Raw genomic sequence first — 26,611 nt, 5'->3', positions numbered from 1 at the left:
TCCTGGGGTTGGAGATCGAGTGATCCCCAACGAAGACCAGAGATTAGATCTAGTGAAAGCAGCGCATGAGGGTGTTGCTTCTGCACATGCTGGTATATCGGCCACGATAACACTCTTACAGAAATGCTTCTGGTGGCCTGGTCTATGCAGACGAACAAAAAAGTATGTCCTTTGCTGTGACATTTACCAGCAGATAAAGGGCTCTAATATCAAACGCCCACCGCAGACATCCCTCTTAGTGTCCAATAGGCCACTACAGTGTGTGTACCGGGACCACTGTGGTCTCTTACAGCCTGATGGTGCATACAAATACATTCTAGTCGCTGTAGATTCTTGTTCAAGATTTCTGTGGGTATGGCCACAGCGGTCGGCTGACGCTCGGACTGTTATAAAAGACTTGCTGATCTTTATCAGTACATATGCGGTTGCAGCATTCCAATCAGACCAGGGCCCTGCATTTGCCTCTAAGGCATTCAGGGACACCATGGGGATGATGGGTGTTGAACTCCATTACTCCTCACCATACCATCCAGAGAGAAATTTGGTCGTGGAGAGGCGGAATCGTGATCTAAAGCAGTCCTTAACAGCTCGAGTATTAGGTTCAGGCCGCAGCTGGTTACATCACCTATATGGGGTCCAGAGAGCACTGAATAATCTGCCAAGATGGTCCTTGGGGGGACGCACTCCATATGAGGTTCTCTTTGGGATACCTATGTATGTTCCAGATCTTGATGCCCCTGGTATGGTGGCAGCAGAAACACCATTTGACATACATGAACGTCTCACTGTTTTACAGGAGCTTCAGCAATTTTGTGATGATAAATCATCTGCAAGTGCTGCCACCTTAGCAGTAAGGGATTTAGCTAAAACTTCTACTGGCTAGATTTATAAAGTTGGGGATCTGGTTCGTGAGAAGATCGCTGTGAAGAAGGAAGTCGGTCCATTATACAGAGCACCTGTACCGGTCTTGGGAATTCAAGGTACCAGGACTGTCATCCTGCCACCGCTGTCTGGCTCTCAAACAAACAGATTAATTTCCATTGATGACATCAAATTACACCATGTGGCCGATCCTTCACAGTAAACCAAGAGGTCCCTTGGGTGGTTCTCGATCCCCTCTCACTACCCAACAGGACATACATCTACATAGTAGGATGAACAACACTACTACGGACTATGCAACAATGTCCAATGCCGTTCCAGGTACCTCCTCGACCATGGGGAAGGCGGAAAATTAACTCTTGCTAGTTCCTGTCACCACTTCAGTGACCACTTCTGTCCAAGATTTGGCTGTTTTTTACACAAACACATCACAGACTAATGACACCGTCTACCAAAAGCCTCCATGTGAAGTGGACCAAAGTACGGATAGTGCACCGGCTCCCGTGTTTGCAGAGACTGCCTCTGGCTATTTCATTGACATTGATGATTTTTCTTCAGACTCATCCACCACTGTGATTGACAATGTTTCAAAAAGAAGTAAGCTGTATCAATGGCTTAAAAAGAACTATTTGATATACCCATGGAACTATTTATGGTTCTGTTTGACATTTTTTGCATTATTTTTTAAGGATTGGTTTTGTGACTGTTTTCTTTTTGCTCATAAATGGTCACTATATTCCTGATCGCTCCTCTGTTGAGCCTGTTGATAAAGTTTTAACTCCATATCATTCCTCATATAAGGTCTGAAGAGACTTGTCCCCTGTAAATGTTAGAGCAATACCGATTTCTGATGGGATTGTGTGGGACAAAGTTCCCTTTGATATATACGGGCCTACAGAAATTATTCAAATACCATACGTGTTCAAAATTTCTATGACAGATGTAATTACACCTGATGTTGTCTCTGATGATTGGGATGTCCAAACAGTTGATTCCATGCTAACTGAAATGAAGGACTATTCTGCTTTTGAAAGTGATGATATATATGAACATACAATGAATTATGGGGAAATGTTCTGCTATAACAATTGGGGACATTACTACCTACACCGTGCCACTAGATACAGGCCAGTATTAAACTACACACAGTGGGAACACTGTTCTACACCACCGGTGGGGAGCCCAAAATACTATTGTGATAAATTTACATATTTTTCTGGGCATGACACAAAAAAGCAGAGTCGTAGTATTTTAAAATTCCTCTGGCACAAAATAGGAACATTTTGCTAACTGACACAAAACTGATTTATTCAGATCCCTTTGTGTCCTGGCTCGCAGTTGAAGGTTACGAATAATGGAAGAGCACTATTGACTTGAAAAGTGTATGGGGAACACAAGATTGGCAGATACAGGGTAGGGAAGCTTTATGTGGAGCGTGCCGGATTTTTGTGCAAATGATTTTCTTAAATGACCCTATACTGCAGACATCCTGTTTAGGGTTAGCAAAAATTAAAGACATGAACACGCCCAGTATCCCCACTCCGGCAAGATTAAAAAATTGGCAATACTTCCTTAATATCACAGAGGAAAGGCTAGATGCAATGGTTAAGGCTGGTACCTATAACTCTTCACTTTCCAGTCCCAACGAGTGGTTAATATGGCCCACTGACACCAATGAGTGTCAAGCAGATTTTTTGAACTCTTCAGGGGGTTTTTCAATTAACAGGCCAGACCCTCGCTTTGTATCGGGTCAACATACAGGTATAGTAACGACATACAGTGTGGGTAAGCTGTGCCAGCAATGGGTACAGTCCAAAACGTTAGCCGCAGTTAAGAAACACTCTTTCTGAAGATGTAGACTTGCAGGATTTTCTGCTGGGTCCTAGAATAAAGCGCTCAAAAAGGTTTTTATATGCTTTGTACAATAAAACTTGGAAACTTTCACAGATTGAGGCTGCTGCGCGTTTAAGGCAATTGGATAAGGAAAATTTAGAAAAGGCTTTAGCGGTTGTCGACAACGGCATGAATACTCTGTCCAACAGAATTTATTCACTATCAAATATAGTGTTGTCTGCTATTGATATCACTCAGACAGACTTGTCCTGGTTATATCATGGTCAAACACAGCTACGTTCCATTATGCAGCTGGGTTGGACGTTACAGACACTGAAAAATGGCCGTATTCAATGGAAGTATATTAACGGGAGTGAATTCTTCACTGCTTTTAATTTTTCCAAAGAACAACAGACAATGGCTAAAAGGGAGGCTAGTTTCACCATGCTTCACATAGAAAAGTTAGATAAGTTGCCCTTCACGGTAGCAGAGAGTCCTTCAACTATCTGGCTCTTACATGCCGTATTTAATTTACCCATTTCGACCTTTCGTTTCTCAAGCTGCCTGAAACATCTTGCAGTGTGAAGGTACGAGCAACAAGGAGATAGCTATATTACGGAAGAGTGGGAGCTTCCCTTTGATTATAAATGTCTGAACGGTGAAACAGAGATCTTTCTTAGCGGAAGTGAATGAGAGACTGCTGTTAGTCATTCCATGAGATGTAAGCAGGTGTCCCTTCACGGTCTTTGCAGTGCGGGGGTTGCGAATTTGGCCTATTTGCTGAAGGGTACTCTTGTCCCTTTGATTCGCCCGGTATTTCATGTACTTTCCAAAGGAAGTTATGTGGTACTGAACGATCAAAGTTGTTGCAGCATGCGACCAGGAATTGCCTACGCAATCTCGGTCTCGAAGGTCGTTACGTGTTGTGGACATGTTTTGTTCCCCCCCACACGAGAGATAAAAGTATCTGACATGTGGCCCCACATAGATACTATTAATGTGAACTATGACAAGCTGAGCAGGATAAAGGCGCTAATACTTCAAAAACAGGTCGCCTTAACAACCGCAAAGGAGACAAATGCTCTCCAGATTGCAAGATCATCAGGGCATTTTGGAGAACTGGTATCCAGAATATTCAGTGCTTCAAGCACCTCTGGGATTGTTCATTTCTTTAAGGCTGTCGGGCCTGGTTTCGTGTCCATCTTCCAGACTGTCTTTGGAGTCATCCCGTCAGCCATCCATTTGCTCTTTTCCAGTGTGTTTGGTGGCTTTCCAATTATTTTGGCTTTGATTGGCGGACTACTACTGCTATTTCTTCTGATTCGCAGTGGTTGTTTCTTTCCAGCTACGGTGCAGCCTTGCTGGTGGAACTGGAGCATGACTGGTCGTTGTCATTTCGGCCCCTTCTCTGGTGCCTACAACCAGTCTTCCGCTGCATATGGTGCCTCTTTGAACATCTGCCTATGGTCTGTCTTGCTGTTGCACCGACATCTCCTGTGGACCACAAACTGCTGATGTCATGCCCCTTGAGACTGAGGTTGCTCCGCGAGGCCACCTATGAGCCTTACGTTTTGAAATCTACCATGGACGAGGGCACTGCAACGAATGACGTTACACCAGAAAGTACTGCTCACTACTGCTCTGTGGATCCGTTTGTCCATCCAGCACTCGATTTAACATCAGATGATGTTGACTCATTTTTAAGGTCCTGGTTTGGTGACTTCGATGGCACTCTTCAAGATCATGCGTACAGCAAATAATTTGATGAATTAACTTGCCATTCCCGATTAAAAAATATGCATTTAATTTGACTTGCTTTGGCATGCTGTGCGTGTCATGGTTGACATTAACATCTCTGTATGTATTTTAAATGTTTTTAGTCCTTTTTAAAACATTTTTGATTAATTTTGTAGCTATTTTTTATGCTTTTAGCTTTTTTAGTTCAGAGCAATTTTAGCATTTGGGTTCCTGTACCTTTGTCATAGCTATTACGGCAATGGGGAGCGTGTAGTGAATCCTAGTTTGGTTTAATGGGATAACAGGAGTTAGCTTAGCCTCTGGCTTGCAGACTCGGGCCCCTGTCACCTAGTGACTTTTAACCTACTTAGCTTGCTCTGTCTTACCCCATTTAAATATTTAACTCTTCTAAGATGTCTGCATTGTTTATAGTTAGGCCACTTGTTATGCTTTGCATTATCAGTGCCACTGCGCTAAGGCGTCAAAATCAAGCAACAAAGACAAACAAACAGAAGGTGTTCACACTTAGGGATTTTCCCTCTCTATACTTTCGAGGGATTGTTTAAATTAAATTGCCGTCCAAAGCATGTCTGTTATCTATTGTTTGCAAACACACCTACGTCAGGGGTCCTGGTAGATCTGTATAAATACATCACACATTTACACAGATAATCAGAGAGATTCCGACCAGAGGGCATCGCCACCATCGCTGATACCGATGATAAAGTCATCTTGACGCTGACCCAGTCTTCGTGTCCCTACGGAGTCTGAGATAGAGACCTCATTCCAAGGTAACAAGGGTTGGGGGCTCCTCTCATGGACATGGCATTGGCAGATTAGGTTTAGCAAACCCAACTCTCCTTTAGGAAGGAGGTGTTGGAGTGTGTCTTTTAAAAATATATTAACATGAAAAGCTTGCAATATATTGTGTGATGAAGCTGCATAGAAAATGTGTTAACATAGAAAATAATGCACGCATTTGAAATGTGCCCACGGGGAGTGGCTACCAATGTATACGAAGACAAATGAAAGCTGTTAATTCTGAATTATTATGCAATAATGTTTTGAATTTGTATTAGCATATCATATTTAGAGTTATATGTAAAGAGTTTGCTTATTAATTAGAAGGCCTTGGCTTAGCGAGGGTCTAGGCCTAGCTGCCTGGCCTCATATTAAACTGCATTTTCTAATCTGTAATGTGCTGTTTTTCTGAAGGAGACCAAGCTGTACTTTTCTAGAAGGTATGTGTGTGTGTAGCCGTAGTAAATTCTTTCTCATGAGAGCCGACTTGCTCAAGGCGACGTTCTTGCTGAATGCAACAGTGTAATTCGTAACAGCTGCAAGGTTAACTGTAGTAGGAGAAAACAATGGAGACACTGACTGGAGCGCTAAGTGTAACTTTTCCTACCTGACATTCCAACCATTGAAGACGTCAATAACATGGACCAATCCGCGACATGAGAACTGTGGTTTGTGGAAAATTGTGGGAAGATGCTTGAAGATGTTTTGGGCAGAGATAACAATGCACCAATTATTATCCAATGAGGAGTTAAGGGCTAATTAGACAGTTTTGATTTAACGGAGTGACTAAAGGAGAAAGGGAGAGTTTTGGTGCTCGGAGAGACAGACTTTTCACTCTCTTGCTTTGTCCTATTACTTTAAACCATCCTCTACGCATTCTTTGCCTGATACTTACTTCTCCTCCAGATGAGGGAAGGTCCTATTCCTTAGCTATGCTATATCGAGACTTTGCCCCGTCCTATCTCTGCTGATGGTGAATCGACTGATGTCTTGAGTACGAAGACTGACGCTGTTTGGTGATCTGTTGGATTGGTAACTATCTGATGCAAAATTGTAATTGTCTGTTTGCCTTTTCTTTCTAGGTACCAACTGCTATTTTGATAGAAGCCATAGTTTAGATGTTTTCCAAATTCGTGTTTACTAAAATGTTTTGCATGAAGCTTTGAGGTTAGTTACGGTGTTCACAAATACCCTACGCAAATAGACAAATGACTGAGTACTTGCTTTGTTGAATCATGTATTACTGAGACTTTGCTAAGTTGCTTCATATTAATGTGGTGTCTAAATACTGAATGAATATTCTCTATGCATTGATTAACTGCGTTCCAATTGCTAATGCCATGCCAAACCGCCACTTCTACACTCAGACCGCCAGGGTAGTAACAACCGCTGGGCTGGAGACTTCGGTCTCCAGCACGGTGGCTGTCACTAGACCGCAGGCAGTATCACAACCCTGCATACCGCCATGGATTTCGTGGGGTTCTGTACCACCACGAAATATATGGCCGTAGGCACGATCAGTGCCAGGAAATTCGTTTCCTGGCATTGATAGGGGTATCCTCCACTTCTCCCCCTCCCCAGAGTCCTCCCCCCAACCGCACGACCCCCCTAATACCCCCAAAGGTGGGAGGACCCCTCTTCCCACCCCCCAAAACATTGACACACACACCCCCACCCCCTACACGCACACTCATACAACTACTACACATACATGCATACACCACATCCACACAGACATACACGCACACATGCACACAGACATACAGGCACATATTACCCATACACACAGTACACCCCCGCATGCATACATGCACTCACACACCCCCTCTACACAGTCACACGCACACCCCCATGCATGCACACAACACCACCCCACCACCCTTCCCAACGGACGATCACCTTACCGTGTCCGGTGATCCTCCAGGAGGGAACGGGATCCAAAGAGGCTGCTCGGCCGCCAGCTCCTTGTCACAAGAACACCGCCGCACCGAATCATAGGTTGTGATTCGGTGGGCGGTGTTCTGATGACGTGGCTGTGGAGGTGGAGCAGCGTCCACTTCACCGCTGACCGCCAATATGGCTGCAGGGGGCTCTCCGTCTGGAAAAGGCCAGAGGGCTGCCAGTAGTCATAATACGCTGGGCGGGAGACCGCCTGCACTGGCAGTCTTCAGCCCGGCGGTACCTCAGCGGTCTTTGAAAAAGACCGCCGTGGTCCAATTGAGGGGCTACGTTTTTGATTTTCCTAACCTAGTGTGGAATCTTTTTGTGTGGTGTTTTCACTGTTGCACATGGGTCAAAGTAGAGCTTTTATAATAAAACAACTGATGTTCCAAGAAAGGATCCCCCCGTAAGAGTGTGTATGTTTCTATGAACACTAGAGACAAAGCGTTACCATGCTTGCCGGCAACCTATCTTACTGCAGCCTTGAGAAAAGCACAGAGTGAAGGAAATGTTTAGTTTAAGAATGCAGTTCAGGCCTAGGCAAAGAACAGCTAGATAGAGAAAAATAAAACAAGACCGCAAATATGGCTATTGTTAATAAATAAATGAAGCTGAATAAAATATGTCTAGGTTAATGTGCACAGCTGAAGGCCTAGTTTGTTAAAATAACGTGTATGAAGCTGTAATTATAATGGCTACACAACACCCTCCCCTTGCCGGTTCAAAGGTGGTTCAAAGCCTAATTATGTATAAAAGCTACTAAAATTCAACCTAATACATGCATATAAAAATGTAAATAATGGCAAGTTAAAAAGACACTTGAGCATGTACCAGAAGGATAATTTAAAATGTTAAGTGTGGCGCCAAAAAGGCCAAATTTCAAAAGTCAGAGTCATTTTGGAAGTTGCCAATTGAATCCGGGATAATTGAAGACAGAAAATCTTCCATTTCGGCAGGTGGTAAAGTAGGACGTTCTTCACCAAGGAAAACCAAGGAGCATTCGTGTTCCAAAGCCTGAGCTCCAGCCAAGGTAGCAGCATTCCGTGGTGTGCCCAACAATACGTTTAGAGCTGCATCCTCCACAAAGGGCAACTCAAAAGCAGCTTCCCGTAGCAAATGCACCCTCAACGCACATGTCTGGTAATGAGCCCTCAGCGAGAACATCAACAGATCAGCGCCCAATGAAAGCAACTGCTGCGTAGAAAGATAAGCTTTCAGTGCGTGTTCACACGAGCACCAGAGGCATAGAAACACGGGCTGCACACAATGCAAAACCGGTCTGAATGACAGAGACCAGTCACACTCTAATTGCTCCAACAGTGTTGCTCCAAAGTACTACATCATGCGTTCACGACACAGCTGCGCTGGTGGAAGCGCTTTCAGTCCTCCTTGTTGCGGCGGGACAGCCATTGCACAGAAAAAGTAGCAATAGCAAAATGCCACCTATTATAGACAAAGTTATCGGAAATCCCCAGAAAATACTAGAGAATATTGGGTGGATGGGCTGAAGGTATTAAGCTGAATATAGAGGAGAAAGTGTGAACGAAACCAGAACCAACAGCCTTAAAGAAATTTGCAATTCCAGTAGTACTGGACGCATTAAGGCCCATATTTATACTTTTTGACGCAAAACTGCGCCGACACAGTTTTGCGTCAAAATATTACTGCCGGCTAATGGCATTTCTGTGCGCCGTGCGGCTTCAAATTTATACTTCGACGCACGGCGGCACAAACCACAGGTCTGAGTCATTTTATTTGACACACACCACAGCGTCACATCGTAAAGGAAAAAAACATTAACGTGGCGGAAATGACTGTGAGCCGATTTACGACATCGCAAACCGGATATGCAGCGTTTTTGGATTCAATAGCATCAAAACTCGCCGCAAACACAGCCATTTCAACAGAGGAGAGCCAAAATGGATCCCAGACACCTGTACAGACACCAGGAAGATGATACAGACCAGGAACCAGCCAGGAGGACCCACACAATACCCACGACAGGGAGAAGAAGAAAAGAAAGTGTTGCTTTAGTGCAGAGGAGCAGGAAATTCTGGTTAAAGAGGTGACAGAACACCAGCACCAACTGTTTGTCACCTCTAAGTTGCCAATCAGTAGGAGAGAGGCAATATGGCAACAAATTGTTGACAAGATTAACAGTGTGGCAAATGTAAGCAGAACAGTCATCGAGTGCAAGAAACGCTGGCATGACTGCAAGCGCAGGACCAAGGAAAAGATGGCCAGGAACAGGAAGGCAGCACTGCAGACTGGAGGTGGGAGTCCAGCAGCGCAGGAGGCCCTGGACCACATGGAGGAAATGGTCGCAGCCGTCATCCCTGAGGAGATCGTCACAGGGATTCAAGGACAGGATAGCGCAGACTACCAGGAGACAACGCACATAAGGGGTAAGTTGCATGGGGAATTAAAATGCACTAATGTTAACTTCAACTGGTGGGGGGGAATACCTACTACAAAATGCATGTAAGTCCTCATATACATGGAGTGGCATGGGTAAAGGGGCACAGCAGGGGGGAATTGCCCGTTCTGAGAAAACCTGAGGCACACTATTAGACACAACCTTTCCATGGGGGTATGCTGCCATGCCAACGATGTTGCAAAGGTAAAGCCACACCAGGAGGGAAGGGCACAACGTCAAACTGACATCCCGTCACACGTCAGCCACTATACTCCCCACATTAACTAGGGCCCAATTAACAACCTCTAGCCATACTGACAACTGGAATGTAACACTGACAACAGTTGCCACTACCACCTCTGCTGTGTGTGCTAGTCAAGTAGCCAATGGCAGTAACGTCCCCATGGATCATACACACCCAAATTAGAGAGTTTAGGATGACAACGTTAACAATGCCCTGAAACAAGACAAATTTTCCAGTCCTGTCAAATGTGAATGTCCATAGTTGCTGCAAACATCAGCCAATGTCATCCACATTAGGAGGTACACAGCACTAATGTCACACCCACGCTGCATATGTCAGGGTCCATCCTGTGCCTGGGTCACAATGCAACATCTCAAATGTCATACTGCTCAGACAACAGCATTGAGGTGGAGGACACATGTAACTGGTCACTGAAATACACCTGCACAGTTAGAGGAGGAAATAGGACACTGCTACGGCTATCAGGCCGTCATCCCTGAGGAGATCGTGACAGGGATTCAAGGACAGGACAGCGCAGACTACCAGGAGACAACGCACATGCAGGGTAAGTCGCATGGGGAATTAAAATGCACTAATGTTAACTGCAACCGGTGGGGGGGAATACCTACTACACAATGCATGTAAGTCATCATATACATGGAGTGGCATGGGTAAAGGGGCACAGCAGGGGGCATGGCTTGTTCTGAGAAAACCTGGGGCACACTATTAGACACAACCAACAACCTTTCCATGGGGGTATGCTGCCATGCCAACGATGTTGCAAAGGTAAAGCCACACCAGGAGGGAAGGGCACAACATCAAACTGACATCCCGTCACACGTCAGCCACTATACTCCCCACATTAACTAGGGCCCAATTAACAACCTCTAGCCATACTAACAACTGGAATGTAACACTGACAACAGTTGCCACTACCACCTCTGCTGTGTGTGCTGGTCAAGTAGCCAATGGCAGTAACGTTCCCATGGATCATACACACCCAAATTAGAGGGTTTAGGATGACAACGTTAACAATGCCCTGAAACAAGACAAATTTTCCAGTCCTGTCAAATGTGAATGCCCATAGTTGCTGCAAACATCAGCCAATGTCATCCACATTAGGAGGTACACAGCACTAATGTCACACCCACGCTGCATATGTCAGGGTCCATCCTGTGCCTGGTTCACAATGCAACATCTCAAATGTCATACTGCTCAGATAACAGCATTGAGGGGGAGGACACATGTAACTGGTCACTGAAATACACCTGCACAGTTAGAGGAGGAAATAGGACACTGCTACGGCTATCAGGGCAATCCAATGTACCACACATTCTCCAACATCAGCTGTACGCATTACCAATGCTGACATCCATATTGTGCCATAACAATGCTATACTTAGCATACGCTACATTTCAACAATATATAGGTGGATGTGAAAGATCAGAGACTAGGGCAGGTCCAGATTGTTAAGTGTGCTGCTAGTGCCATCAGAGCACCCACAGCCAGTGAAAGGCCTCACCATAAGAATGGATGTATACGGAGGGTTGAGTAGGACAAGAAGGTGGCAATTCACTATTTGGCCAGAACCAACACCTAGAGGAATGCCCATCTGAAAGACTGGAGCAATGAACAGGAACCAAGATCACAATGTGAAAAGCATCACAAGGCAGGCATGTCACATCACAAATGCCACAACACAGGCACACTAATTGTACCATATTTCATTGCAGAGGACAATGGATCTTCTGCGGATATGCCTGTCCAGGACTACCCTGATGACATGGATGACGAGCTGACAAACATCAGCCACCAGACCCTCCAACAGGTCCTTGAACCCTCCAGACCCCACCTTCAGTCACAAGGAGGAGCACAGATACAACAGCCATCGCAGAGGATCCATCCACCACCCCAATTGTACGACCTGCCAGCTCCAATACAGCTGAGGACTCTGACGACACTGGCACCAACTTTGAGAGAACTGTAGTTGGAGTACAGCGGGAGCTAGCCAAGGAGGTGCGGGTGGGGTTGCAAACTATGGCAGCCAGCCTAGAGGGGGTGCGTTCGTGCATGATGTCAACTGAAGAACAGGCAGCAGCTATGCAAGGGCGAACAACTATCTTGCAGGAAGTAGAAAAAAGGCTGAAGGAAATTAGCACAGCTGTAATACAGTTGACCCAACAACTATAACAGCAATCCTGTCAACACGTGCACGAATGGAATATTGAACCCCTCAGGGCTGCCTACCATTGTGATGTGGCTGCTATTCTTAAGAACCAGCAGATCTTCCTTGCAGCAGTACTGCCCTTAAGACCCCCACAGGTAGCAGCTACCGGGATGCCTGACTCCACATCTACACACACTGAGGTGTGTGTTGCCCCTTCACAACCACCACCACCAAGGGCAGAGGAGGCAACACACATATCAGAAGATGAAGACCAGAAACAGATCACCTTCACACGTAAAAGTACCCAGAAGCACTAGTCCCTGCCACATGGCCAACTATTACCAGGGTCCAGCGCTTTGTAACATGCCAGTCTTACAACAACTGTACTCAATGACTGTTCTGCAAACCACTGTCTATCTTGTTACCCAGCCCAGTGATTGTCTCTCTCCTACACATTGGCAAGTCCTGTCCCTCTGCACTATCTAACACTTCACCCCAGCATGTCCAATGACATGTCCTCTTGCACTTGTGTAGGATCACAATGGAAGACGTCACTATAATGGACTCACAATCATGGACAATGTACATATAGCACTACAGCACTGTTAAATAAATAGCACTTACACAACCACTTTGTCTCTGTGTAATGTGACACATCAACCGTGCAGTAGATCACTGAATTTTGCCTCCTGTCAAATATCATAGATTGTCAATACAACTGTCCTGAAATAATGTGGGCTGATAACTATGCACAGTGGCCTGGATTCTACCATACTCTGCCCTTCCTGAGGGTAATTTCTGAGGAAAAGAGAAACTATACACCATAATGCTGTGTTGGACAGAATAACGCTTCCTCAAGGATTATCTAAACCATAAAATAGTGCCTTCAAAATGTTGCTTCAATGCAAAACTAACATATGTAACATTGGCCACAAATATAAACAAACACTCACCAAACTGCATGAATGGAGGTGTATGAGTTTACATCCAAATAAGTAATCATGCTGAACAGTGTAACAAATGATCTATGTGAGTTATGTACACTATACTACAAGAGAGCTTACTACCCCTCACGTTATAAGGGTTTCCTTGGACATGAGGCTGCAGTCAGACATAACACAGTGTCCCCAATCCTAAATCTGGAAGCACTGTGGGCCGTATTTATACTTTTTGACGCAAAACTGCGCTAACGCAGTTTTGCGTCAAAAAAATTAGCGCCGGCTAACGCCATTCTGAAGCGCCATGCGGGCGCCGTATTTATTGAATGGCGTTAGCCGGCGCTAGCAGACTGGCGCTGCCTGGTGTGTGTGGAAAAAAACCACGTACACCAGACAGCGCCGGCGTAGGGGGAAAATGGCGTATGGGCGTCTTAAAATGGGGCAAGTCAGGTTGCGTCGAAAAAATCGTCGTAACCCGACTTGCGCCATTTTTTTTCGACGCCCATCCCCCATCAACATGACTCCTATCATTGTAAAGATAGGAGTCATGCCCCCTTGCCCAATGGCCATGCCCAGGGGACTTATGTCCCCTGGGCATGGTCATTGGGCATAGTGGCATGTAGGGTGGCACAAATCAGGCCCCCCTATGCCACAAAAAATAAAAATAAAAATACTTACCTGAACTTACCTTAATGTCCATGGGATGGGTCCCTACGTCCTTGGGTGTCCTCCTGGGGTGGGCAAGGGTGGCAGGGGGGGTCCCTGGGGGCAGGGGAGGGCACTCTGGGCTCATTTTGAGCCCACTTGTCCCTTAACGCCATCCCTGACCCAGGCGTTAAAAAGCGGCGCAAATGCGCCGTTTTTGGCCACGCCCACTCCCGGGCGTCTCTTTTGCCCGGGAGTATAAATACCACGTAAAGGCCTGGGAGTCATTTTTTAAGACGGGAACGCCTCCCTTGCATATCATTAACGCAAGGAAGGGGTTCACGCTAAAAAATGACGCACACTCCGGGCACTTTGGCGCCCGAAGCGTCTAACGCCAGAGTATAAATATGGCGTTAGTTGGCGTTAGTTCTGCGTCGAATTTGCGCCGAAAAAAACGACGCAAATTCGGCGCAACCAGAGTATAAATATGGCCCTGTATGTGACATTGAAAACATACATTACGAAAAAAAAACACTTTGGGATCCATAGTAACTGTGATTGGTGGTTGCAATGAATGACCGAATCTTTGCTAAGTAGCTTTGGGGTAGCTGCCAATGTTACAGCTCAGCTGTGATTTGTTAGCAGCATAGGACACAAAATGTAATACAAAAGAAACACTGTGCACTCATGCCAAGGCCCTGATCTACAAGCATGTGACACATACTGTAAAGGGTTACCTACATATTTATTTAACAGTAAAAACAGAAGTGAAAACTGTGGGAAAAGCCTTACCTACCCTAATCTACTCTAACTACTCATTACCCACAACTGTCCCTAACTAACCTAAGCTAAACTTACTTATCACTTTTAACAAAACGTTCTAAACATCAACCCCCCAACCTCCTTATGAGACGGGGCACATGGAGGACAACAGATAATAACCTAAACACATATTATCCTATACTAAACAAATATATATTTGTTTGTAATTTTTTGTTTTAATTTTTAAATGTTTTTGTTATTTTTTTTTTTTTGTAAACACACAAGAACCCCAACATTGCCCAACACCCACCCACCCACACACTTAAAAATAAACAGTAGAAATATTCAGGACCCCCCACCCACTAACACTAACTAAACTAACATCCTGTACTAACCTAACACTAAGCCCCCTAAACCCACAAAGTATGAGAACCAAGAAAGATGAGGGAGGGGAGGGAATCATGTCGGTCTAATTATCTACAGGTTGGCCCTCCGGAGGGTCCTCCTGATCGAACGCACGCGCCGGTTGACCTGTCGCACCTCCTGCTGCAGTTGGCTCATCTTCTTGAGGACACGGTCCAATTTGCGCTGCATTTGTCCAAAAGCAGCAGGATCAATGGCTGCAGCTGGGGTGGTCTGGGTGCCAGCTGAGGAAGTATGGGGCCATGTAGTGACCATGGCTGTGGGTTGCCCTGCAGGTGGTGCTGTGCTTGGGTCTGGAGCAGTTGCTGTGGATGTTCCTTCAACGGTCACAGCTGCTGGTGGTGGTTGTGGTAAGCAAAGAAGGTCCGCCTTGTGGAAATGCCCTCCAGGCTCCGGAGGCTCGTTCATGGCGATATCTGAGGGGCCATTTTTCGGTACCCAGACTCGACTTGAAGTATGTGTTGGTACCTTACTGCCCGCCGTTGAAACCCCCTGACCTGGATGGGTGTCATATTTGGAGCTGTTAAGACAAATAGAAAATCTAACATTGGATGCTGCATTGTGCGAAATGGCACAAGAAGTAAATCAGACAATACATCTATTGTACTTATAACAGCTCATATCATCATACAGATCATTGATTGTCCCTGAGGAAGTACATAGCAAGGCAGCCTACAAAGGTCCTATCAAATCCTACAAGATGGGTAACAACAGCCATGAATTTAACATCTATGTTCTGCCAGTTGTCAGCTAACAATCATGCTGCACATCCTCCACCACTGCCAGGGCTACAAATGTCATTGTACAGGATGGAAATCTAGGGCAACATGATCTGCAAGTTGTAAATGGACTTGCCAGAATAGTAATCATGTGCTAAACATGAGTGTGTATACTAGGTTCAGACAAGTGATTCACTGATTTACATGTCTGTGCACCAAACTTGTATCATCAGTCCTAGGTACACTATTCACAAACCTATGCCTGTGTTTGAGGGGGGGACTAACAACTAATAATTTCTAACAACAAGGACACCCAGGAAGCGTAGGAAAGCTCGACATGTGTTTGGCTCTGCACACACACCACAGGTAAGGAAGATCTCCAAATAGGAGACAGCAAACCCTTGACCAATCCCATTGCCACTCATGTTTGGAAATGCAGACCTTTGTGCACATAATTTACTACCAGTAAGCCATGACTTACAATAAACACAGAGATGCAAGAACACCCCTGGCCATGAGTTGCACGCACACCTAGGCCATTGCACTCAAGTGCCACATACTTGTAGCACTACATGTGGAGCTACATGCTGCTAGGAAGTTTAACCTACAGTTTAATAAGTACATTAGTGAATTGGAAAGCAGAAGTCTGTGGGTAAGTGTAGGAGGCTGGACTGGCTTGTAGTGAGTACCAAGGGGTACTTGCACCTTGCACCAGGCCCAGTTATCCCTTATTAGTGTATAGGGTGTCTAGCAGCTTAGGCTGATAGATAATGGTAGCTTAGCAGAGCAGCTTAGGCTGAACTAGGAGACGTGTGAAGCTACTACCGTACCACTTAGTGTCATATGCACAATATCATAAGAAAACACAATACACAGTTATACTAAAAATAAAGGTACTTTATTTTTATGACAATATGCCAAAGTATCTTAGAGTGTACCCTCAGGGAGAGGATAGGAAATATACACAAGATATATATACACAATAGCAAAAATATGCAGTATAGTCTTAGAAAACAGTGCAAACAATGTATAGTTACAATAGGATGCAATGGGGAAACATAGGGATAGGGGCAACACAAACCATATACTCCAAAAGTGGAATGCGAACCACGAATGGACCCCAAACCTATGTGACCTTGTAGAGGGTCGCTGGGACTATTAGAAAATAGTGAGAGTTAGAAAAATAACCCTCCCCAAGACCCTGAAAAGTGAGTGCAAAGTGCACTAAAGTTCCCCTAAGGACAAAATAGTCGTGTTAGAGGAATAATGCAGGAAAGACACAAACCAGCAATGCAACAACTGTGGATTTCCAATCTAGGGTACCTGTGGAACAAGGGGACCGAGTCCAAAAGTCACAAGCAAGTCGGAGATGGGCAGATGCCCAGGAAATGCCAGCTGTGGGTGCAAAGAAGCTTCGACTGGACAGAAGAAGCTGAGGTTTCTGCAGGAACGAAAAGGGCTAGAGACTTCCCCTTTGGTGGACGGATCCCTCTCGCCTTGGAGAGTCGTGCAGAAGTGTTTTCCCGCCGGAAGGACGCCAACAAGCCTTGCTACACGCAAATCGTGCGTTTAGCGTTTTTGGATGCTGCTGGGGCCCAGGAGGGACCAGGAGGTCGCAAATTGGACCTGAAGAGAGAGGGGACGTCGAGCAAGACAAAGAGCCCTCCCTGAAGCAGGTAGCACCCGGAGAAGTGCCAGAAACAGGCACTACGAGGATGCGTGAAACGGTGCTCGCCGAAGTTGCACAAAGGAGTCCCACGTCGCCGGAGACCAACTTAGAAAGTCGTGCAATGCAGGTTAGAGTGCCGTGGACCCAGGCTTGGCTGTGCACAAAGGATTTCCGCCGGAAGTGCACAGGGGCCGGAGTAGCTGCAAAGTCGCGGTTCACAGCAATGCAGCCCAGCGAGGTGAGGCAAGGACTTACCTCCACCAAACTCGGGCTGAAGAGTCACTGGACTGTGGGGGTCACTTGGACAGCGTCGCTGGATTCGAGGGACCTCGCTCGTCGTGCTGAGAGGAGACCCAAGGGACCGGTAATGCAGCTTTTTGGTGCCTGCGGTTGCAGGGGGAAGATTCCGTCGACCCACGGGAGATTTCTTCGGAGCTTCTGGTGCAGAGAGGAGGCAGGCTACCCCCACAGCATGCACAAGCAGGAAAACAGTCGAGAAGGCGGCAGGATCAGCGTTACAGAGTTGCAGTAGTCGTCTTTGCTACTATGTTGCAGGTTTGCAGGCTTCCAGCGCGGTCAGCGGTCGTTTCCTTATCAGAAGGTGAAGAGGGAGATGCAGAGGAACTCGGCTGAGCTCATGCATTCGTTATCTAAAGTTTCCCCAGAGACAGAGACCCTAAATAGCCAGAAAAGAGGGTTTGGCTACCTAGGAGAGAGGATAGGCTACTAACACCTGAAGGAGCCTATCAGCAGGAGTCTCTGACGTCACCTGGTGGCACTGGCCACTCAGAGCAGTCCAGTGTGCCAGCAGCACCTCTGTTTCCAAGATGGCAGAGGTCTGGAGCACACTGGAGGAGCTCTGGACACCTCCCAGGGGAGGTGCAGGTCAGGGGAGTGGTCACTCCCCTTTCCTTTGTCCAGTTTCGCACCAGAGCAGGGGCTACGGGGTCCCTGAACCGGTGTAGACTGGCTTATGCAGAATTGGGCACATCTGTGCCCAACAAAGCATTTCCAGAGGCTGGGGGAGGCTACTCCTCCCCGGCCTTCACACCATTTTCCAAAGGGAGAGGGTGTCACACCCTCTCTCAGAGGAAGTTCTTTGTTCTGCCATCCTGGGCCAGGCCTGGCTGGACCCCAGGAGGGCAGCTGCCTGTCTGAGGGGTTGGCAGCAGCTGCAGTGAAACCCCAGGAAGGGCAGTCTGGCAGTACCAGGGTCTGTGCTACAGACCACTGGGATCATGGAATTGTACCAACAATGCCAGGATGGCATAGAGGGGGCAATTCCATGATCATAGACATGTTACATGGACATATTCGGAGTTACCATGGTGAAGCTACATATAGGTAGTGACCTATATGTAGTGCACGCGTGTAATGGTGTCCCCGCACTCACAAAGTTCAGTGAATTGGCTCTGAACAATGTGGGGGCACCTTGGCTAGTGCCAGGGTGCCCTCACACTAAGTAACTTTGCACCTAACCTTTACCAGGTAAAGGTTAGACATATAGGTGACTTATAAGTTACTTAAGTGCAGTGTAAAATGGCTGTGAAATAACGTGGATGTTATTTCACTCAGGCTGCAGTGGCAGGCCAGTGTAAGAATTGTCAGAGCTCCCTATGGGTGGCAAAAGAAATGCTGCAGCCCATAGGGATCTCCTGGAACCCCAATACCCTGGGTACCTCAGTACCATATACTAGGGAATTATAAGGGTGTTCCAGTAAGCCAATGTGAATTGGTAAAATTGGTCACTAGCCTGTTAGTGACAATTTAAAAGTAATGAGAGAGCATAACCACTGATTAGCAGAGCCTCAGTGAGACAGTTAGGCACCACACAGGGAACATACACATGCACACCTATGAGCACTGGGGCCCTGTGTGACAGGGTCCCAGTGACACATACATATAGGCCACAACCTATGAGCACTGGGGTCCTGACCAGCAGGATCCCAGTGACACATAACAACCATACTGAAAACATGGTGCTTTCACTATGAGCACTGAGGCCTGGCTATCAGGATCCCAGTGAGACAGTGAAAACAGTGACAAACACCCTGACATACACTCACAAACAGGCCAAAAGTGGGGGTAACAAGGCTAGAAAGAGGCTACCTTCTCACACAACCCCCCCCCCAAACGAAGGACAATAAGGCTAACCTTGGCCAGTTGAGACTTTATTGTCTAAGTGGTGATAAGTAGAGAGTAGCTCTGCAATAGACTGGTTACTCCCTTTATCATCCACTATATGGTTACTTCCCTGTGGGGATGTAAACCACCCTGTTTGAAGTTTTTTAGCTAAGCAACAATGTGAAGATGTATTTTCAGAGTTTCTATCAGTAAGTTTTAGTTTAGAGCAGTGGGAATTGTCCACTGAACCTATTTGTAGTGATGGAAATGCCAGACAGGGATGCTGTCTCAGAAAAGCCATAGCTGGGCAAAAACTTTGTCCATATGGCTGGAAGAGAGAACAGGGATGCTGTTTCTCTTGGGTTGGGGCAGGGCAGGGATGCTGTCCTATCAGCTCCACACTAGGGCAGGGATGCTGTCCTAAGTGTTGTGAGGCAGTGCAGAGTTTCTGCACTAAAGTTTCTCTGGGAGGGTTGGAGGGATGCTCCATGTTAACTAAAATGGTGCTCTTTTTCTCACCAATGTTAGTTATCCCACAGAGAGGTACTTCCACCTCAGGGAGTACAGTTTTGCCAACTGATGATTCCCTTGGAACAGGTGCCACCCCAGGAGAGGTTTCTCCCACCACAGGAATTGTATCCTGAATGGTAGGGTGTTTAGAGGATACTGTGATACCCTTTTTACCTGTTGATGGAGAGGATTCCTGAGTTTTCAGGCCTTCTCTCCTTTGCTTTTTCATTTCAGTAGAAATGAGAGGGAACAATTCCTCAGGGATGCCCAGCATGGCTGCATGGGCATAAAACTCTACATCAGCCCAACCTGAGGCCTCTAGGTCATTACCTAAGAGACAGTCTACAGGTAAGCTAGGTGATACCACCACCTGCTTAGGGCCAGTAACTCCACCCCAACTAAACTGAATTATAGCTAAGGGAAGAAACTTAGTGGAGTTATGGACATCAATAATCTTATACTGTTGTCCAATGATGTGTTGATCAGGGTGCACTAGGTTTTCAGTCACCAAAGTGAAACTGGCACCTGTGTCCCTGTAGGCCAAGGCCTCAACACCATTTATTGAAACTGTCTGCCTGTACTTATCCATTGTAAGGGGACAAGCAGCCAGTGTGGCAAGGCCAATGCCACTAGGTGTGACAGAAACTGTCTTGGGACTGATTACATCAGTTTCCACTATGGACCCATAAGTGAACCCAACTACACCCTTTGCTTGACTGTTGCCAGCAGTCCCACCACTAGTACCACTACTGCTAGGGGCACTAGAGCTTGATGTATTAGTGGTGGTAGGCTCAGGGGGTTTACCTGGACAGGACTTATCCCCTGGCCTATGGCCTCTATTTTTACACACAAAGCACCAAGGCTTTTTAATGTGTGCAGGTTGGGAAGAAGAGGAAGAATTTGTTTTATCCCCACCCTCTGAAGAGTGTTTAAGATTTGAAGTGGGATCTTTGGTTTTACCCTTATCCCCATGCTTATCTTGAGATTTTTCACCATCTTTCTTCTTATTGCCATCTTTGTCACCCCCTGTATGAACTTTTCTGTTCACCCTTGTTCTGACCCATTTGTCTGCCTTCTTTCCCAATTCTTGGGGAGAGGTCAGATCAGAGTCTACCAGGTACTGGTGCAACAAATCAGACACACAATTATTAAGTATATGCTCTCTCAGGATTGTGTTATACAGGCTTTCATAATCAGTAACTTTACTGCCATGTAACCACCCCTCCAAGGCCTTCACTGAATGGTCAATGAAATCAACCCAGTCTTGTGAAGACTCCTTTTTGGTCTCTCTGAACTTTATCCTGTACTGTTCAGTGGTTAAGCCATAACCCTCCAGGAGTGCATTCTTAAGAACTTGGAAATTATTAGCATCATTTTCTTTCACTGTAAGGAGCCTATCCCTACCTTTTCCACTAAATGATAGCCATAGTATAGCAGCCCACTGCCTTTGAGGGACATCCTGTACAACACAGGCCCTCTCAAGTGCAGCAAACCACTTGTTAATGTCATCCCCCTCCTTATAAGGGGGAACTATCTTGTGCAGATTCCTGGAATCATGCTCTTTTGCAGGATGACTATGGGGAATACTGCTGCTGCCACCATGGGTATCTAAACCCAACTTCTGTCTTTCCTTCTCTAATTCAAAAGACTGTCTATCCAAATCCAGCTGTTGCTTTTTAAGCTTCAGTCTGGTTTGTTCCACCCTCAACTTATTGAGTTCCCTCTCTAACATTCTGTCATCAGGGTTGGTGGGAGGGACATTTCTAGAAACAGAGCTATGATGGGAATGAACAGAAGGAGACATGTCCCTTACAGAAGCCAACTTAACAGCTTGGTTTACAGAAACATTACTACCAGTATGGTGAGAATACATGCTTTTGCTATGATGTGAGACAACACTATTTCTTTGTTGTGGCTCATGATCATTACCATCTATGCTAGATTGTCTAGAAATGGGCAGGCTAGAAAGTTTCTTTCCTGAATCTTTTCCTGGGGGAGTCCCTGAATCAGATTGGGAACTATTAGGTACTTTTTCAACAGATGGGCCACCTCTGGCCTTATCCTGTTCTCTAAGCATGTTAATTAACAGTTCCAAGGCAGGATTCTTCCCTTCACTCAAACCTCTCTCTATACAGAGACTCCTTGCTCTTTTCCAGCTAAGGTTGTCATATGCAAGTTTGGACAGATCAACACTTTGGCCTGTGCCAGACATTTTTTTGAGAGAGTTAAAGTGATAGAGAAAGAGACAAAAGTTTTCAGAACTTTTTGGAAAGACAGAAAAAAAGCTTTTTAAACTTTTAAGAACTTTTTGAAAGTTTAGGAGTACTTTTCAGCACTTAGAAAAGAGTGAAAAGAGGAAATGCAAAACTTTTTGGCTATGTGTATATACACTGACCTTGTTTTGTATATTTTTCTCTTATGAAAAGTACAATGACAAGAGTGGTAAGTAGTCTCAAGCACTTATCCCACCACTGCACAACCAATGTAGGAGGCTGGTCTGGCTTGTAGTGAGTACCAAGGGGTACTTGCACCTTGCACCAGGCCCAGTTATCCCTTATTAGTGTATAGGGTGTCTAGCAGCTTAGGCTGATAGATAATGGTAGCTTAGCAGAGCAGCTTAGGCTGAACTAGGAGACGTGTGAAGCTACTACCGTACCACTTAGTGTCATATGCACAATATCATAAGAAAACACAATACACAGTTATACTAAAAATAAAGGTACTTTATTTTTATGACAATATGCCAAAGTATCTTAGAGTGTACCCTCAGGGAGAGGATAGGAAATATACACAAGATATATATACACAATAGCAAAAATATGCAGTATAGTCTTAGAAAACAGTGCAAACAATGTATAGTTACAATAGGATGCAATGGGGAAACATAGGGATAGGGGCAACACAAACCATATACTCCAAAAGTGGAATGCGAACCACGAATGGACCCCAAACCTATGTGACCTTGTAGAGGGTCGCTGGGACTATTAGAAAATAGTGAGAGTTAGAAAAGTAACCCTCCCCAAGACCCTGAAAAGTGAGTGCAAAGTGCACTAAAGTTCCCCTAAGGACAAAGTAGTCGTGTTAGAGGAATAATGCAGGAAAGACACAAACCAGCAATGCAACAACTGTGGATTTCCAATCTAGGGTACCTGTGGAACAAGGGGACCAAGTCCAAAAGTCACAAGCAAGTCGGAGATGGGCAGATGCCCCGGAAATGCCAGCTGTGGGTGCAAAGAAGCTTCGACTGGACAGAAGAAGCTGAGGTTTCTGCAGGAACGAAAAGGGCTAGAGACTTCCCCTTTGGTGGACGCATCCCCCTCGCCTTGGAGAGTCGTGCAGAAGTGTTTTCCCGCCGGAAGGATGCCAACAAGCCTTGCTACACGCAAATCGTGCGTTTGGCGTTTTTGGACGCTGCTGGGGCCCAGGAGGGACCAGGAGGTCGCAAATTGGACCTGAAGAGAGAGGGGACGTCGAGCAAGACAAAGAGCCCTCCCTGAAGCAGGTAGCACCCGGAGAAGTGCCAGAAACTGGCACTACGAGGATGCGTGAAACGGTGCTCGCCGAAGTTGCACAAAGGAGTCCCACGTCGCCGGAGACCAACTTAGAAAGTCGTGCAATGCAGGTTAGAGTGCCGTGGACCCAGGCTTGGCTGTGCACAAAGGATTTCCACTGGAAGTGCACAGGGGCCGGAGTAGCTGCAAAGTCGCGGTTCCCAGCAATGCAGCCCAGCGAGGTGAGGCAAGGACTTACCTCCACCAAACTCGGGCTGAAGAGTCACTGGACTGTGGGGGTCACTTGGACAGCGTCGCTGGATTCGAGGGACCTCGCTCGTCGTGCTGAGAGGAGACCCAAGGGACCGGTAATGCAGCTTTTTGGTGCCTGCGGTTGCAGGGGGAAGATTCCGTCGACCCACGGGAGATTTCTTCGGAGCTTCTGGTGCAGAGAGGAGGCAGGCTACCCCCACAGCATGCACAAGCAGGAAAACAGTCGAGAAGGCGGCAGGATCAGCGTTACAGAGTTGCAGTAGTCGTCTTTGCTACTATGTTGCAGGTTTGCAGGCTTCCAGCGCGGTCAGCGGTCGTTTCCTTATCAGAAGGTGAAGAGGGAGATGCAGAGGAACTCGGCTGAGCTCATGCATTCGTTATCTAAAGTTTCCCCAGAGACAGAGACCCTAAATAGCCAGAAAAGAGGGTTTGGCTACCTAGGAGAGAGGATAGGCTACTAACACCTGAAGGAGCCTATCAGCAGGAGTCTCTGACGTCACCTGGTGGCACTGGCCACTCAGAGCAGTCCAGTGTGCCAGCAGCACCTCTGTTTCCAAGATGGCAGAGGTCTGGAGCACACTGGAGGAGCTCTGGACACCTCCCAGGGGAGGTGCAGGTCAGGGGAGTGGTCACTCCCCTTTCCTTTGTCCAGTTTCGCGCCAGAGCAGGGGCTAAGGGGTCCCTGAACCGGTGTAGACTGGCTTATGCAGAATTGGGCACATCTGTGCCCAACAAAGCATTTCCAGAGGCTGGGGGAGGCTACTCCTCCCCTGCCTTCACACCATTTTCCAAAGGGAGAGGGTGTCACACCCTCTCTCAGAGGAAGTTCTTTGTTCTGCCATCCTGGGCCAGGCCTGGCTGGACCCCAGGAGGGCAGCTGCCTGTCTGAGGGGTTGGCAGCAGCAGCAGCTGCAGTGAAACCCCAGGAAGGGCAGTCTGGCAGTACCAGGGTCTGTGCTACAGACCACTGGGATCATGGAATTGTACCAACAATGCCAGGATGGCATAGAGGGGGCAATTCCATGATCATAGACATGTTACATGGCCATATTCGGAGTTACCATGGTGAAGCTACATATAGGTAGTGACCTATATGTAGTGCACGCGTGTAATGGTGTCCCCGCACTCACAAAGTCCAGTGAATTGGCTCTGAACAATGTGGGGGCAACTTGGCTAGTGCCAGGGTGCCCTCACACTAAGTAACTTTGCACCTAACCTTTACCAGGTAAAGGTTAGACATATAGGTGACTTATAAGTTACTTAAGTGCAGTGTAAAATGGCTGTGAAATAACGTGGACGTTATTTCACTCAGGCTGCAGTGGCAGGCCTGTGTAAGAATTGTCAGAGCTCCCTATGGGTGGCAAAAGAAATGCTGCAGCCCATAGGGATCTCCTGGAACCCCAATACCCTGGGTACCTCAGTACCATATACTAGGGAATTATAAGGGTGTTCCAGTAAGCCAATGTGAATTGGTAAAATTGGTCACTAGCCTGTTAGTGACAATTTAAAAGTAATGAGAGAGCATAACCACTGAGGTTCTGGTTAGCAGAGCCTCAGTGAGACAGTTAGGCACCACACAGGGAACATACACATGCACACCTATGAGCACTGGGGCCCTGTGTGACAGGGTCCCAGTGACACATACATATAGGCCACAAACCTATGAGCACTGGGGTCCTGACCAGCAGGATCCCAGTGACACATAACAACCATACTGAAAACATGGTGCTTTCACTATGAGCACTGAGGCCTGGCTATCAGGATCCCAGTGAGACAGTGAAAACAGTGACAAACACCCTGACATACACTCACAAACAGGCCAAAAGTGGGGGTAACAAGGCTAGAAAGAGGCTACCTTCTCACAGTAAGCATTTGGCAGCCCCAATTCTGGGAGAATTTGGGTCTGACTGGCTGACTAATTCACTAATTTGGTCCAGTGCGACTCTTTCCGATTCAAGTTTTATCCGCATGACTCATCCCTATTCACATTGCCGTGCCTACAGGACTGACCTAGAATACCTAGATAAGACAATAGGATAAGGATTGGCCAACTCAAAGATGGTGATAAAATGATATTCCACTCATGGAACAAAACAAATGATTGTCCAACACACAGGAGTCCATCACACATCACCAGCAAACACAACACATAACACACACATCAACACTTACTGGAGTTGTCTGGGTCCTCGAATCGAGCCACCTAGCCAACAGTGTAGGGTGCCGGTCCACCTGTAAGGCATGGAAGGGAGAAATGTGCTCAATGTCTGTGCACTGTACAACAATTCCAAAGACAAATAGTATGTGTAAGATTACATCAGAAAGTAAAGCCACTCAGACATGATGATACTGCATCCTACATAGCACGGCTAACATGTACATACCATGGGTCTCCAGTGAGTGATACACATATATCTGCACACATGCAGTGGCCCTAACTATCATGTGTTGGCAAACATGCTCCTTCATTAGTGAGCAGACATAATAATGGAGTGTATTCGTCTCTTCATGTGTATCCATGAAAGACATCCAAAGCCACTTTCCGTGATGACTGCATTACCAGTCAACCAGCCATTGTGACCATGACAAATTTATGACACACAGGTACAATGTACAGAGGGGCAGGGACAGTTGTTAGCCCTCATGTTGTTACAGTTTCTTCATTTGATGTGGCACAGCTATGATGAGTTGCACCAACCATAGAGATATGAACCCATGTGCATACCTTTGGGCAGCTATCCCTAATCGAAATGTGGCACTACAAACTCCAAATACCAGTCTAAGATGTTAGCTGAGCGCAGCTAGAACTTGTTCCCTATGTGTCCAAATCCAGATCAGACATGTATCCGAAATGAAGGAGGGACACAATAATCCCTAAGATTTTTGGAATTTCCATGATTGGTTTCCTTACACACTCACCAGACACTCATGAGACATATTTTCGGGCCACATTGCTATCATCAATAGACGTGAAGCCTGCACTCATTTTCAGCCTCATGTTGTGTTTTGAAAGTCAGTCTAGCTGTTGCGTCAAC

At 46.4% G+C, this 26,611-nt stretch overlaps 1 protein-coding gene across 2 annotated transcripts in view; it reads right to left on the bottom strand.

Moving 5' to 3' along the window:
• The window catches only part of LOC138301431 (saoe class I histocompatibility antigen, A alpha chain-like), a 290,409-nt gene that overhangs the window by 32,120 nt on the left and 231,678 nt on the right, over window positions 1-26,611 (bottom strand). Inside the window, exons 8-9 of one of the 2 annotated variants that reach the window (XR_011205105.1) lie at window positions 25,749-25,808; window positions 14,332-15,310 (exon numbers count right to left, since the gene is read on the bottom strand). The exons of the other annotated variant lie outside the window; for it this stretch is intronic. The gene's annotated coding sequence lies outside the window, so the exon portion shown is untranslated. Of the gene's footprint in view, window positions 1-14,331; window positions 15,311-25,748; window positions 25,809-26,611 lie in introns of those variants that run through there. 2 annotated transcript variants of the gene reach the window in all.

The sequence above is a fragment of the Pleurodeles waltl genome, chromosome 6, assembly GCF_031143425.1.
Source record: "Pleurodeles waltl isolate 20211129_DDA chromosome 6, aPleWal1.hap1.20221129, whole genome shotgun sequence".
Lineage (NCBI taxonomy): Eukaryota > Metazoa > Chordata > Amphibia > Caudata > Salamandridae > Pleurodeles > Pleurodeles waltl.
This window is presented reverse-complemented; position numbering and strand designations above follow the sequence as displayed.